This window comes from Lycorma delicatula, chromosome 6 (assembly GCF_047948215.1).
Source record: "Lycorma delicatula isolate Av1 chromosome 6, ASM4794821v1, whole genome shotgun sequence".
Classification (NCBI taxonomy): Eukaryota; Metazoa; Arthropoda; class Insecta; order Hemiptera; family Fulgoridae; genus Lycorma; species Lycorma delicatula.
In genome coordinates this window covers 22,248,150-22,262,628 of record NC_134460.1, presented here as the reverse complement: position 1 = coordinate 22,262,628, position 14,479 = coordinate 22,248,150, and the positions used below count along the sequence as shown (strand labels likewise).

Here is a 14,479-nt window from a genome sequence, read left to right as displayed (position 1 = left end):
GAACCTTTTTTCGGATATGGGTAATTTATGATGAATTTTTATTATAAAATGATCGTTAAATGTTTCAATAAACTAAAAAAAGTTTAAAAATTAAAAAAAAAACGGTATTTCCTTATTTTTTCTTGCTTCCCACCTCCAAAATCCCGTTACAAGAAATTTTTTTTTGATCTATTTATGTTCAGTATGGTTTTTTTTTCGTAGGGGGGGGGGGAAACTCTGCCAGCCGTCGTCAGGCCCGCACTGACGGCAGTGCGGGGCTCTCACCCGCTAAAAAACCTCCCCTCCTATCATGCAGGGGCCGGATCTAAGCCATACGGTATGTTCAGCTCCTGCTTGATCACCCAGGCCCTCTACTATCCGAATCCGTATGACCGGAAGGCGTCCCCAGGGGGTGATCGACGAGCGACGACTCCGAGGAGCCTCGCCGCCCACCACGTTTACTATGTTAAATGAAATAAAATAAAAATATTCCACTGACAAAAGTACAACTAATAAAAAGTTTTATTTCTGTTATCGGGGTAAGAGGTAAAATTATGAAATTTTATTGTAATATTATTATACAAAGTTTAATATTTAAACGTTTAATGTTATTAAAAGTTTAAATAATCAAAAAAAAAGTTTTCAAGAATTAAAAAAAATTAAATTTTTTAATTTGATCGGTTTCTCACCGCCAATATTGCCTCCAAAGTATTAATTTTTTTTTTTTTATCACTTGCACTACTTTGTTAAGGAAGACATTTTTAAAAAATCGGTTAAACAAAAAACAATAAATAAAAATATAATTTTTTTCGATATTTGGAGAAGTGGAAATTTTGAGGCCAAAATATTTTTAAAATGGTAAGATAAGCATGCATGTATGTGCTTAATATTAAGTAGGGTTATATTTGCAAAATTTTGAGAAAATTGATCCTGAAAACCCCCCTACAACTTGGAGATAATTGACCACAAAATTTTACCAACAAATTTACCCATATACACGAGTCTGTACAAACTTTCATCAAAATCAGTGTATTCAGTCAAATATTACTAAGCTTCAAACTTGCCAATACGCGTATGAATATACCCCAATATTTTTTTGGCATCCCTGGGTCATAAAACCTCAAGAAAAGCAAAATACCTCAACTCCCATTTTTTGACTCTACTATACTATTTTTTGACTGTACTATACTTTCCTTCTTGTAGCATAGCTCTAGAGAGCTATGATTCCAGGAAAGTAAAAATAATGAAGCAAAATTTTAGAGTTATTTCAAAATTAATTAAAAATAAAGTAGTAGAGCAGCATAAAATAAAAGAACAAAGACTGAATTTTAGGTAAATATTATTGCTATTTAAAATTACCAAATCAATGCAAATAGTTTTATTGTAGCATTGTCATTACAGTTGAGGTCAAACTACAGTTGTATTGTTTTAATAAATGGTGGAGGACTATCGAGTGTTTTGAGGAAGTAAAGTTGGTTTTAATGGTCATGAAATTACTACTCTATAGAATTACAATAATTGCTCGGTTATTAAAGAGGAGAATGTAAAACAAAAATGATTCAAAATGATATTTAGTTACTAACAATTTGTCGAACAATAAAATCAATTTAATTTTCTGAGTGTTTGGAGAGGCTCCTGTTTAGTTAATTAACATAACCTAACCACACTAAAACCCTTTCCTCAGTGATGACATTAAATATGAATGGTTTCTTTAATTTGATAACAATCATTTAGATATTTTAAATGAGTACTCAAAATCTTCTTTTCGTATTTTGTTAATTTTAAACCAAAACTGTCTCGTATTTTGATAAACCTATTCCAAGAAGATTAAAATTATTTTTTTAGAATAGCTTAATCAGGCTTAAAGAACTATGCATTTAATTTGTACTTTCTTGATCACCGAAATCTGAAACTTATTTCCAATTTGATATTACCTTGGCATTCAAGAAATTTGTAAAATATTTCAGACAGATGGCTTATGTTATACATAGAAAAAAATATAATTTTATATTAATATAACATGACGATTGTTTTATACATGACACAAATAACAATAATAATAATATATGTACATAGAGGCGAGATCCCTTGCTGGTTCGCAGCGTTATTACTAAACGTAATGTTGAATATTAAAAAAAAATGCTAAAAAAATTATTCATTTACAAAACGTCTCACTCCCAACCCCCTAATTTTCTCGTTTCCTTTATGTCTAAGTAAAATGCATACTCAAAACATATTCTCAGTCCGTCTAGACATTCTACTGGACGGATCATGCTGAATTTTTTTTTTATTCAGATCGGAAAGACCTGAGATATATCATTAACCATCGACAGATCTTCAAAAGGATTTTCCTGTGAGTATTAACCTCGGAAAGTTCCTCAATTAAAAAGTAAATGAGGATTTCTCAGAAGAGACTCAAGTTTTGGGTTCGATGACGCTTTTTGACATATCTGTGGGTCATTCCGAACAGAATAAAACAAATCAGCCCCATCCTTCAAGTAAAAACCCAGACAGAAAAAAATTGGCAGAATAAAACCTAACACAATTTTTTTTTTAATATATGAGATTATTCTCTTAATATACTATTTAAGCAAAGGACATAAGCCACGCGACTGATCTAATTGTTAACTCGTCGTTGCAAAACAGTTGTTTAACAGCTGATTTTTTAAGTCGGAGGTTCTGCGGTTGAAATCCTAGTAAACGTTAATTGCTTTTATACGAATTTGAATATTAATGAATACCGTTGTACTTTGATGGTTAGGGTTAAATGAACTACATGTTTTAGGAATGGTCGACCTGATCATTCCTTTCCGACCCATCTCATTAGGCCGTAGGGGGGGGGGTTGCTTATTGTTCACCATTTGAACAACTGAACGTACACATTAGGAAGAAAAAAAAAAAAATATATATATATATATATATAATTTTCATTGATAAATCCGATATTTTTCTTGCTTTACTTTTGTTGTAAGTATAAATCAAGATTTCATTAACATAAATGTTCTTTAAGAAATTTTGAACTAATATTTTTCTAACTCTGATTTCATTTATACTTTGTTACGTTCTACTAGATGTTTTAGTTAACAATATTATGAAGATAGTGCTAAATGTATTAGCTTATTAAAATCAAGAGTAACAGTGTTTAGAGCAGTGTACTTAACCAGGATGTTGCACGTATTTCAACGTATGTTTTAATTTAGGTTAGGTTATTGCCGATGAATTGTTATCGAATACAAAGATTCGGTATGTGTTCATGGCTTTTCACTTATTTAAGATGGAGGTATTATATTTAAATACCTCCATCTGACAACAAAGTTGTAATACTTTCCTGGCAGTGGATATTGTTATATTTTGGACAAACATATTCATGAAAAAAGTCACCTAAGATTGTTTTTTTTGAGCTGGGTTAATTTATGATGAAGTTTTACTTTAAAATTATCATTATATGTTTTAATAAACCAAAAAAATTTCAAGAATTCAAAAAATCTATATTTTTAAACTTTTTCGGCTCCTCCGCCACCAGTATTGCTCCCAAAGTATTTTTTTATATTTTTTTGTTTTTGAGTCGTTTGCATTCATACTAAGCATAGGAAGACATTTGAAAAAATCGGTAAAAATATGCAACAAATAAAAAAAAGGATTTTCGAAATTTGTGGAACGGGGAATTTTGAGGCCAAAATATTTTTAAAATGGTAAGATAAGCATGCATGTATGTATTAAGGTTAATTTAAAATGGGATTATGTTTGCAAAATTTTGAGAAAATTGACCCCCTATACTCCCTTACCCCGTAGAAATAATGACGCCTAAATTTTACCAACAAATCTTTGTACAAAATCGGTTTATCCAGTCAAAAGTCATTTAGCTTCAAACATGCGATCACATGCATACGTACGTACGAGCATTACCCCTATTTTTCGTTTTTGGGGTTCCTGAGTTTTAAAACGTAGATAAATGTAAAAAACGTCATACCCTACCTTTTGGCTGATTACTTGCCTTACTTTACTTTTTGCAGCATAACTCTGAGCTAAGAAAGTTTTCTACTTATTTTTTCGACAGACAAAAAACTGGATTTTCCTTAATTTTTCTCGTTTTACTTTATATAACAGCTAACATATTTTACACCGTATCCAGTTGAGTCGTAGGTATATGTTTTATTAATTAATAATACAAATTAATTATTTTGTTAAAAAGAATTATTTAAGTTAAAAAACTTGTCTTTGAAAAAAAAAAGCCAAATGATTTACTTCCTATTAAGCCCATTTCAACTAAGGATTTGCTACGGGAGATGAAATAGGAGAACGCTGAAAGAAAGCTCCAGGTTATTACCTGGTAGTTGAAAAGATGTTAGAACCGTTCAAGGCCATCAAGTACATTCCAGGCCTCTTCAATAGTATTTTGGACGTTGTGCTTTGCTTACCATCAGAATGGAATGAGTCTTAAGTAATAACGATTACAAAGTCGGTTAAACATATGCACAACGCGTCTTCCTACAGACCAATAAGCTTCCTGCTAATTCTATCGAAGTTATTTGGGAAACTGTTGCTTCGAAGGCTGTGGCCAACGTTGGATTAGGAAAAGATTATTTCAGGTCATCACTTTGGATTCAGAGATGGACATTCTACCGTCGAACAAATGCACAGGGCTGTTAATGATATCACAAAGTGCCTGGAAGAAAATAAATTCTGTTCGGTGGCCTTCTTGGATGTTTAGCAGGCCTTTGACAAGGTCTGGCTGCCTGGTCTACTCCATAAGTTGAAACGCAACCTTCATCAACCATTCTATCTGGTTTTTTGCAGAACTATCTCGATAGCATTTTTCCCAGATCAGATGCAACAGTGAGTTATCTGGATTCTTTGATACTAAATCAAAGGTCCACAAGACTCTGTTGTAGGACCAGTACTGTAATCAATTTTTATTGCGAATCTTCCAGCTCCAGACCATGTCATCGTCGCAGCGTTTGCTGACGATACAGCGATCCTGGCCGTTGACGAAGATCCACACTTGGCCTCAACGAAGTTACAATCGGTTTAGACCTGATCTGCGTACGGCTAGCAAAATGACGGTTAAAAGTAAATCCGTATAGTCATATCACTTATGTGATGAGGAGGAGTGACTGTCCACTACTTCACCTGAACGGCGTCTTTATCACGACCTCTGAACGGGTTCGGTACTTATCGGCTCCATCTTTATGGTCATTTAACGTGGAAGTACCACGTGAAAGAAAAAAGGAAGTAACTTGAACCAAGAATGGTTGTTAGGTAGGAACTCGCATCCGTCGCTGTCCAACAAGCTTTTGATATACTAGGTGATTCTAAAACCGGTTTGGAAGTACGGCATAAGCTATAGGGTACGCTGAGAAAACGTAACGTTGGAATTACACAACGTTTTCATTATAAGTTATCGAGATCCACTGCAAGAGGCACAGTAGTTCGCACGGAACGAGGAAATTCACGACTACCTTGAATTGTGTTATCTTCGTGACGGGATCAAACGGTTCGGTTTAACTTAGAGACAGCGATTAGACAATCATGTAAATTTTCTAGCAGTTACTCTCCTAGACAACCGTGAAGATTTCCGGCGTTTGAAACGCCTACACTTGCGGACTTCTGGTATCTGAATGACACTTGAGCTGGTTCGGTATCAGATATGTGATGAACATCTTTACTATACTTTAATGTGGAACCTAACTAACTCCCTTCTATTCATCACATTGAATTTGTTATTTTACCTTTTTTTATTTCTAGCTATTGTTTAATAATGTTATGGATTGTTTTTTTCATTAGACTTTTGCGATATCTTGCATTATTGGGATCCCAATCAATGTGAGTGTGTTTATATTGACTTTATGGTATATATGTACATTTTATTGACGACTTTTGCTGTAAACCGCTCATCAGGTACGTTATTTAATGCTATTTACTTGTGGTTGCTTACTTAGAACCGATTGTAAATACATGCATTGTTAAAGAAAAACTAGTTTTTAGCTATAATATTTCTGTACTAAGCTTTAGCCAAAGGTTTTTTGTTATTTGTGATTAAAAATAAATATTGTGTGATATTTATTATAATTCGAAAAGTAATGACCACAAATTAGGTCATTAATGTTTTATTTCCAATGAAAAAACGTATTCAGAACTTTATTATTTTAAATTCACAAAAAATGAAGAAAAAGAATTATTTCATTATATGTATAATTGTTATACTCGTATTAAATATTCAGTGTTGATCAACAGTAAGTGTTCGCTTTCTTACATATTAAGGTAATAATATGTTCATTTGTTTTTTTTTTAATTCACCATTTACAACCACAATCAGTCAAAATGTTAAATACTTTAAAAAAACAGGACTTTTATCTGACTACATCAGAAGGAGGGTACGTGTGAAGGAGAGAAAGTGTGTAAGTGTGGGTGTGTCTATGTTGATGGTATGTTTGTTTATTCGTTCGTTTGTTTATATCCCTGTAACGCTAGAACAGTTGCATAGATTTTCATGAAACAGATATCAAAGGATTTGTCGCATAGATTTTCATGAAACAGATATCAAAGGATTTGTCTCATCTATTTAAGTAACACTGAATAAATGGCAATTTGAATTAAACAAATGGCGAAAAGGAAAGGGATAGGAGACTCTGTTATCTTCAGTCCGTTAAAACAAAGTTTTTTTTTTGGAATTCTTAAAGTTATTAAAAATAAATGTTCTTATTAAGGTTTTCTTCTTTTTTTAATTGGAAATAAGAGTTTCTATCTGAAATAAATCAAAACCGATTATATAAAAAAAATTAATACTTATAGAAGAAAATATTTGAAAAAATTATCCTTTATTATGTATAAAAATTGCATTTAAATAGATTCATTTGAATAAATTTTATTAATATAAACAAATTAAGTTTTCATAAATAAAAAGTATAGATTTTTTTCTGTATTTTTTGATACTGGATATACAGCAGTTTAAAAAAAGGTTGTTTACTTAGAATTTATAGTGTCTTTTCGAAGACTAGAGATTCTGAAACCAAACAGTTTTTTCTCTTTTTTAAAATAAGAATTATTTATTCAACTTTTAGATAAATATTTTGGTTTTATTTAATTAAGATAGAATGCAATGCAGGATTATTTTCGTAATATGTTTTTCTTTATTTTCTTTTATTTAACATTAACAGAAAGAGAAAGAGAGAGAATGCATATAAATGGGCTGTCAAATATCATGGACTGAAAAATAAGCTTGCTAAATTTTTTTGCTCTACAAAAAAAATACTTTAATCGACTTACAACAAAAAACTTATTTATTTTTTTACAAAAGACAAGGACTAAAACAAAAAAAGTTTTAGAAAAATTACTTTAGCGTCTCTGGGCCGTTTATCCTGGCAATTCCTCAGTTTAAAAAGTTGCGTTCAAAAGATATGTTCTGTTTTTAAATTGAATAGGAATTACTTTTAAAAGATAAAAGTATTATAATAATTCTGACTATCTTAGCGAGGGAATAAAAAAAACTAAACTATTTAAACGCTTATCAAGTAATATTCATGGGTTATTTCGAGTCATAAGTTACATATGAATACTGAAAAATGGAGGTATCGAATTAAGCTATTGAAAAATTTCATCGACTTTTAATTAAATTTACATCGCTGTATTGCGTTATAAGTGAAACAATAACGATCGTAACAAAATTATAATAATAAATATTATATTAATAAAATATAGAATGTATCACAAAGTTCTCCCGGGACTTTCATAATCTATTCTACTCATGAAAATAATGAAAAAAAAATATATATATCAAATATAACGTATTTATTTTTATTTTTGACGATTAGCCTAGTCCCATTAGTATTATTTTTTTAATTGCTACGCTGTTTAGAAATTTATGGTTACAATAAAAAAAATGACTCGATTTTTTCATTATTATTGCTATAAAAAAATAAGTAAACATTAATTAAAATAGTAGTGAGTTACTTATTAACGTTAATTGTCTTGAACTGAAGTCGGTATTTAAACTTTTGTTCTATAAAACCGTTTACCCTAGTTTTGTTTGGTCGTTATATAAAACAACGCTGAGTTAAATAATTCCGGTACCATTTTGCTCATTTCATCATATCGCTCCAATTACCATTAGGGTTAGGGCCAAGATGAACAAGCATCAGCTTTCTCACTTCACCGCAACCCATATCCTTACTAGCCTATCAACCTTTTGGTTCTTTCCCGAAAACGCAATAAAAAAATGTTATCAGAACATAAATTTTCATTTGTGACATCTAAATCGTTTAAAAAATGAGATTATTAATATTATAAAAATCAATTATTTTAATATTATTTCTACAATCAATCTTCACTAAAATTACCTTAAAAATGAAATAATTGTTTCGTATTAATATTTTATAAAAGAATTTTTTTTCAAAATTAAAAATATATAATTTCTATGTAATTTTATGTACTACTCACTACGGAGCTTTTTCTTTACGATAGGCTTATTAATTGGTTGTCGATAATGCCGCACCAAACGTTCACCGAAAATCTTTACCGGAATTTCGATTCAACTACAACAGCATTTGGGTTTTCTTCAGAACTTCAATGTGAATTCCATGGGTTTTTTATGATGCTATTACTGGTAAGAGTAGCTTCGTCCGAAAATAGTATGAATGGAATTGTGGTAATTTTTGTTAACTCATTGACAAAACTGCAGTTATCTGGCAGGGTCACCAATCTGGAGGTGTTAAACTTTCTGAACATATGAAGGACGCAGTCCGTGTGAATATAATGTTCGCCAAACTGTATTTTGTGAAATGTTGAGTGGTATAGAAATTCTTCGCTTGTTTGTTGTAGGACTAAGCTGTACCACCTGAAAAATGTTTTCTCTTTCATCACCATGTATCGATTTACATTCAGATAAAACATGAGTGCTGTTTGAAATGTACCATTTTTACGAAGATTATTAAAAATTCAAAATGTTGTTTAATATTTTTTTCTTGAAAAATATTAATCCTGCTCAAAAATCTGTTTTGTTATTAATCGATATCTTTCATGAAATGCAAACATTGTACGAGTACAATGTTTCTTATTTGATGCATCTCTCGTAATTTTTTTTAACTAAATCACAAAAATCTGCAACTTCTAGGTATTATCGTACTCCAGTTTGAATATATAACGAAATTATCATTCTTTGTGTTAGATTTTTTTATTCAAAAGAATGTGAAAAATTAATTAAAAAAAAACAAAAAATCTTTTTTTCATTTTTACTTTCTTGTGCGAAGTAAAGAAAGTATATTGTGATCGCGAAAAATTTCGGTTTTCAGGTTTCAACGGAAATATTCATTTTTACCATTCCTGAGTCCTTTTTGACTAATTTCGGTATGACATCTGTACGTACGTATGTATCTTACATAACTCAAAAACGATTAGCCGTAGAATGTTGAAATTTTGGATTTAGGACTTTTGTAACATGCAGTTGTGCACATCCCCTTTTGGTTGCAATCGTCTGGACCAAAAGTCTCCAAAAAAAGCCCAAAATCAAAAACATTTGAATTATGAACTGCGTCTTAACTGCAGCAATAAGCTCTTATTGAGAGTTTTTAACGATATATCGTAAGTGGTACTTATTTTCATTGGTTTCAGAGTTATAACCAAATGAAATTTTAATTGATGAAATATTTGTATTTTACAAGGGGAAGGCACATCATTTTAACCAATCGGACTTCATCTCTTTTTTTTAACTTTTTTTTTTAATTTAAATATATTGATTTATTAATTATTATAAACCAGTGATTATAAAAAAATTAAGATAAATAATAATTCAATAACAACAAAAAAAATTATGAAAAAATATCAGAAGTTATTAATGAAATAAAATGTTATGTACTTTTCATTTAAAAAAGAAAATTGTGTATGTAATTTAATAGGCGTAAAGGAAATCATGTGCTGTTCGTATGAGATTTTTTAAATAGTGGAAAATTATTTTATTTTAATTTATCAAATCTTTCCTTCTACTTACTAGTTCACTATTTCTAACTTAGATCGCACATTGCTTTCTCTTAGTACCAATAAAACGTCAACCAGACCAGTAATTACCATTAAGAAAAATAATAAAATTTATAACATGTAATGTCAAAACTTTTTATGGAATTTTAACTAAGTGTTTCCTTCCTGATAATAGATAAGATGAAAATAATAACTCGAATTGTTCATAAAATTGTGTAACATTAGTTTTTATAAGAATTTGCGGCAGAAAAATCGTTTTTTTTTTAGAAATAAAAAGTAAAAATATTTTTAGGATAAATTCTAGACGTCAGTAAATGCACATTAACACATAATTAAATTCACGGTGGATAAATAACTCTCTAAACACGCAATATTTATTACGTGAGGAAAAAGAAGAAAAAGCAGCTAGCTATAAGAATCGCAGCTCTCAAAAATAGTGTGACGTCAAGGCGAATCCGTTTCTCTGATTGGCTGTACGGAACTGTAAAAACTGGTCAAAAATTTATCTTAGATATTCTTATGATAAACAGTATAGTTGGCTGTACGATGTGGTCTCTCTGTGGTAACCCTTTTTTCTAAATGTAAGCTCAGTTAAACAAAACTTTATAACTTATTATTTCACTGAAAACCAGGTTTAACGTGTTTTTAAATTACCGTAAAATGCTGTACCTAAATCTCGTAATTAATTATATTTATGTTAAAAAATTGGATATTAAATGAAATTTAAAATACATTAAATGAATACAATTGAAAGTTTGGTAAAACATTAAAAAGATTAACATTACGGAACTTCATAAAATTTAACCTTTCACTTTATCTCTTTTTCCCTATTTCCCTTCTTCCCTTTCAACTTTTTTCTCTTTTTACCTTTTCCTCATTTCACCTTTCCCTTCTTCTCTTTTTCTCTATTTCCCTGTTCTTTTTCTTTTCCCCATTTCCCCTCCTTCCTTTTAAATCAGTCCAGTAGCGTAAATCGGTCTAGTAGTTTTTTAGCCTATAGACACACACACGAACATTGCCTTTTACATCTATAGAAGAAAAGTCTATATATTTCTTTCTTTGTTTCGTAAATATCTCGACACCGGCGCCACCTAGCGGGTATAGTTTTTGCAAAAATGTCTCTTTTCGCATAACTAATATGTATTCTGAATATGAGCCAGATCGGTCCATAAATACAATTTTTCCAAATATCTCAACTCCAGCGCCACCTAGCGGGTCCATTTTTTGTAGAGGTATTTCTTTTCATGTAAGTAACACATATTCTGAATATGAGCCAAATCGGACCATAAATACAATTTTTCAAAATATCTCCACCACAGCGCCATCTAGCGAGACCAAAAACCTTCGCGGGCGTGCGCACAACAACTTACCAAAGTTTCATCGCAATCGGATAAACGGTTTAGGAAGGCATAAGAGACATACAGACAGCCAAACATTCATTTTTATATATATAGATATACGTATATGTAGATAGATAGATAGATAGATAATGGCTATATATTACGGTATTTTAGCGTATTTTTTTCTGTTTTGTAATTAATCCTATTATGACCGAGATAAGACATTTAAAACATTTATGATCTTGACACTTTCAAAAATTAACATTTTCATAATCAAACTACTAATAATGAGTCACTCAGTTAGTGAGTGACTAATTAATTACTGGTATAAAAAAATAACTTAAATCAATTTAAAACCGACTGGACGAATAGCGGGAAAATATAAATCTATTTATTCATGCAAACCCGCAGTTATCGGGATAGTATGTAAGAAAATCAAATAATTTAAAAGAGTACTTGAATTGTAATGTTAAACATTCCATCAACTTGAAGTTAATAATTAGAAAACGAGTAAAATTGATTATATCCGAAGCGAACATTAATATCAAAATAAAAAACGGTGGAAAACGACACTAAAAATGAAACTATATTAGATCTTTTCCGAATAACCGAATGAGATATTCAAATTTATGTTCAGAGTGTAAAAATAATGTTTGATAGATTTATTGTAAAATAAACAAAAATATTGCTAATTACAAGAACGAATAAAATCACTGTGTTCCTCCATTTTTGTGTACAAAAATTATTATCGTTAAACTTTTAATATCAGGAAATAATGAAAAATATTTATTTTTCAAAACAATTTTGAATATTTTTCGGGATATTCATTCGATTTTACATTACAAGCTATAAATATTAAAAATTAAAAAAACACGACTGACAAAAATCGTTGCTGACAAACATTGCTCTTTAATATAGGATATTACTAATATAGGATAATTAAAGATAGTGCGGGTACAATCGATTCAGACGTTGAGTTTACACGGTGGAACAAATATACAATATATATATATATATATATATATATATATATATATATATATATATATATATACATATAATCTTACAATATATACATAGATTATATATTTATATAATCTATGTCTCTCCCGGTAACGTAAGGATTCCAATGCGGGGTCATACATCTAAATCGGTTCTGCTGCTACGGTGGAACAAACATACACAATAAATACATTGCACTCCTTTTTAGAAGTTGTGTTAGAATATAAACCATTTTTATTTGAAAGTTATAAAATAAACTTTATTTATATGGAAAACTAAAATATGCAATTTTACAACGCTATTTTTATTTTTACTTTCAACAGACATTTAAAAAAATTAATGCAATGTAAAAACCTAATGTTTGTTATTCTGTATTAATGATGCAATTTATGCAGTTAATGCATTTCTAAATTAATAAATATTTATAAATAGGTTTAGAAAAAGATCCTATAATAAAATCAATGAAATCTTTTTTCATATATTTCACTTAAAGGTTTACTCCGATTTATTATTTGAAATTGTATTATTGGTGGGTTTAAGTAGTATAACAGTATGCAAATATACTATAAGCTGAAATAAAATATTATTTAAGATAAAATTGCACATGCCTGTAGAATTAAATGACAAATACCGCTGAGTAATTTCCACAGCATTTTTTTAATTTGAGATTTAAATTATTTTATCAATTTTACAATATTCTGTTATTTTACTAAAGATTAATTTAAAAATTTATACCGTGATTTATGTAAGAGTAAAATTTAATAAACAGCCTTCTTGTTTTTCGTATTTTTGTCATACATTTCTCTTTTGCGTTTATTGCTTCGTAAATTGTATTTTATATTCTCTTCAGTTATATAAGTATCTGCTGTACCAACATGATTTTTATTACATTTAAAGTTGTTATATTATATTACAATTTATATTTCAAGCTTTTTCCCTGTTTGTATTATTGACTCTGGTACAGAAACTAATTCCATTCGTTGTTTTTGTTAATAGTAACTTTTCATGGTACTAACATTTTTAAAATATAAACGTTTACAATGATAACTCAAATCAAGCTTTATTAAAAAAATAAAAATAAAGATAGTTTTTTAACATTTTCAAAACGTTTTTATTTGTCTTTGGTACCATATTAACGACTGTTACTGCCTTCTCATTTTGATGTATGCTGAAGTTACTGATGGTGGTTTCTTTGTTTTTTAACTGGCAGAAATATAAAACTCTGGGAAACAGGAGAAAATAACAACTACTTGCATTACTTGATAAACGTTCGTGATTACAATAAAGCTGAATGTTTAAACTATAATTTTGGATGTACCGTTCCGCTAAGCCTTCTCTAATAACCAAATTAGAACAATTTCAAATAAAATATTTACGAATGATAGTTGATATCCCTTGGTAAGTGCCTAACGAAACGCTTCACAATAATTTTCGAGTTCCAAACATTAAGGATACTTTTCTTCGCGTTTATACACGTTTCAAACAAAACCACGTTGTAAAGAATGCATGTATATGATATGCAGTATATGATTCTAAGGATAATATGCAGTCTAGATAAGCCGCACCACCTTTCGATAAATCCCGAAAAAATTATGAAAACAACTATGTAAGAAATGAAATTTAGATACCTTAAGTTAAAATATTAGAAGACTTTTGTCCACCAATTTTTTTTTTTTCATTCTCTTTATTTAGTAATTAACGTTTAGTTTTTTGCTGATTTTTCCGCTGTATTGTATTGTCTATCTTCACTCCATCCTATCTTTCATCATCATTTTTCCTGGCTCATAATGTAATTGTAAATTAAGCTAATTAAAAAAATTAAAGACAAATTTAGAATACGGTCGAAAAAATTATTGGTTTTAAATCATGTCTGTTCATACAAACAGTATCGTTATTATTTGCTTAAAAATTTCTTAATATTAAAATATATTAATAACAAACTTGAATTTAGCAGTCAATATTATGCTCATTGTTACTTCCTTGTACGAAGTATTGTGACCGCGAAAAATTTCGGTTTCTATATTTCAACGGAAATATCCATTTTAATCATCCCTGAATCCATTTTGACTAGTTTCGGCGTGACGTCTGTAAGTACGTATGTATGTATGTACGTATTTAGCTCGCATTGCTAAAAAACGATTAGCCCTAGGATGTTGAAATTTTGGATTTAGGACTGTTCTAACATCTAG

At 29.8% G+C, this 14,479-nt stretch overlaps 1 protein-coding gene across 1 annotated transcript in view; it reads left to right on the top strand.

Moving 5' to 3' along the window:
• The window catches only part of LOC142326585 (uncharacterized), a 354,985-nt gene that overhangs the window by 192,913 nt on the left and 147,593 nt on the right, over positions 1–14,479 (top strand). The gene's annotated exons all lie outside the window — the stretch shown is intronic.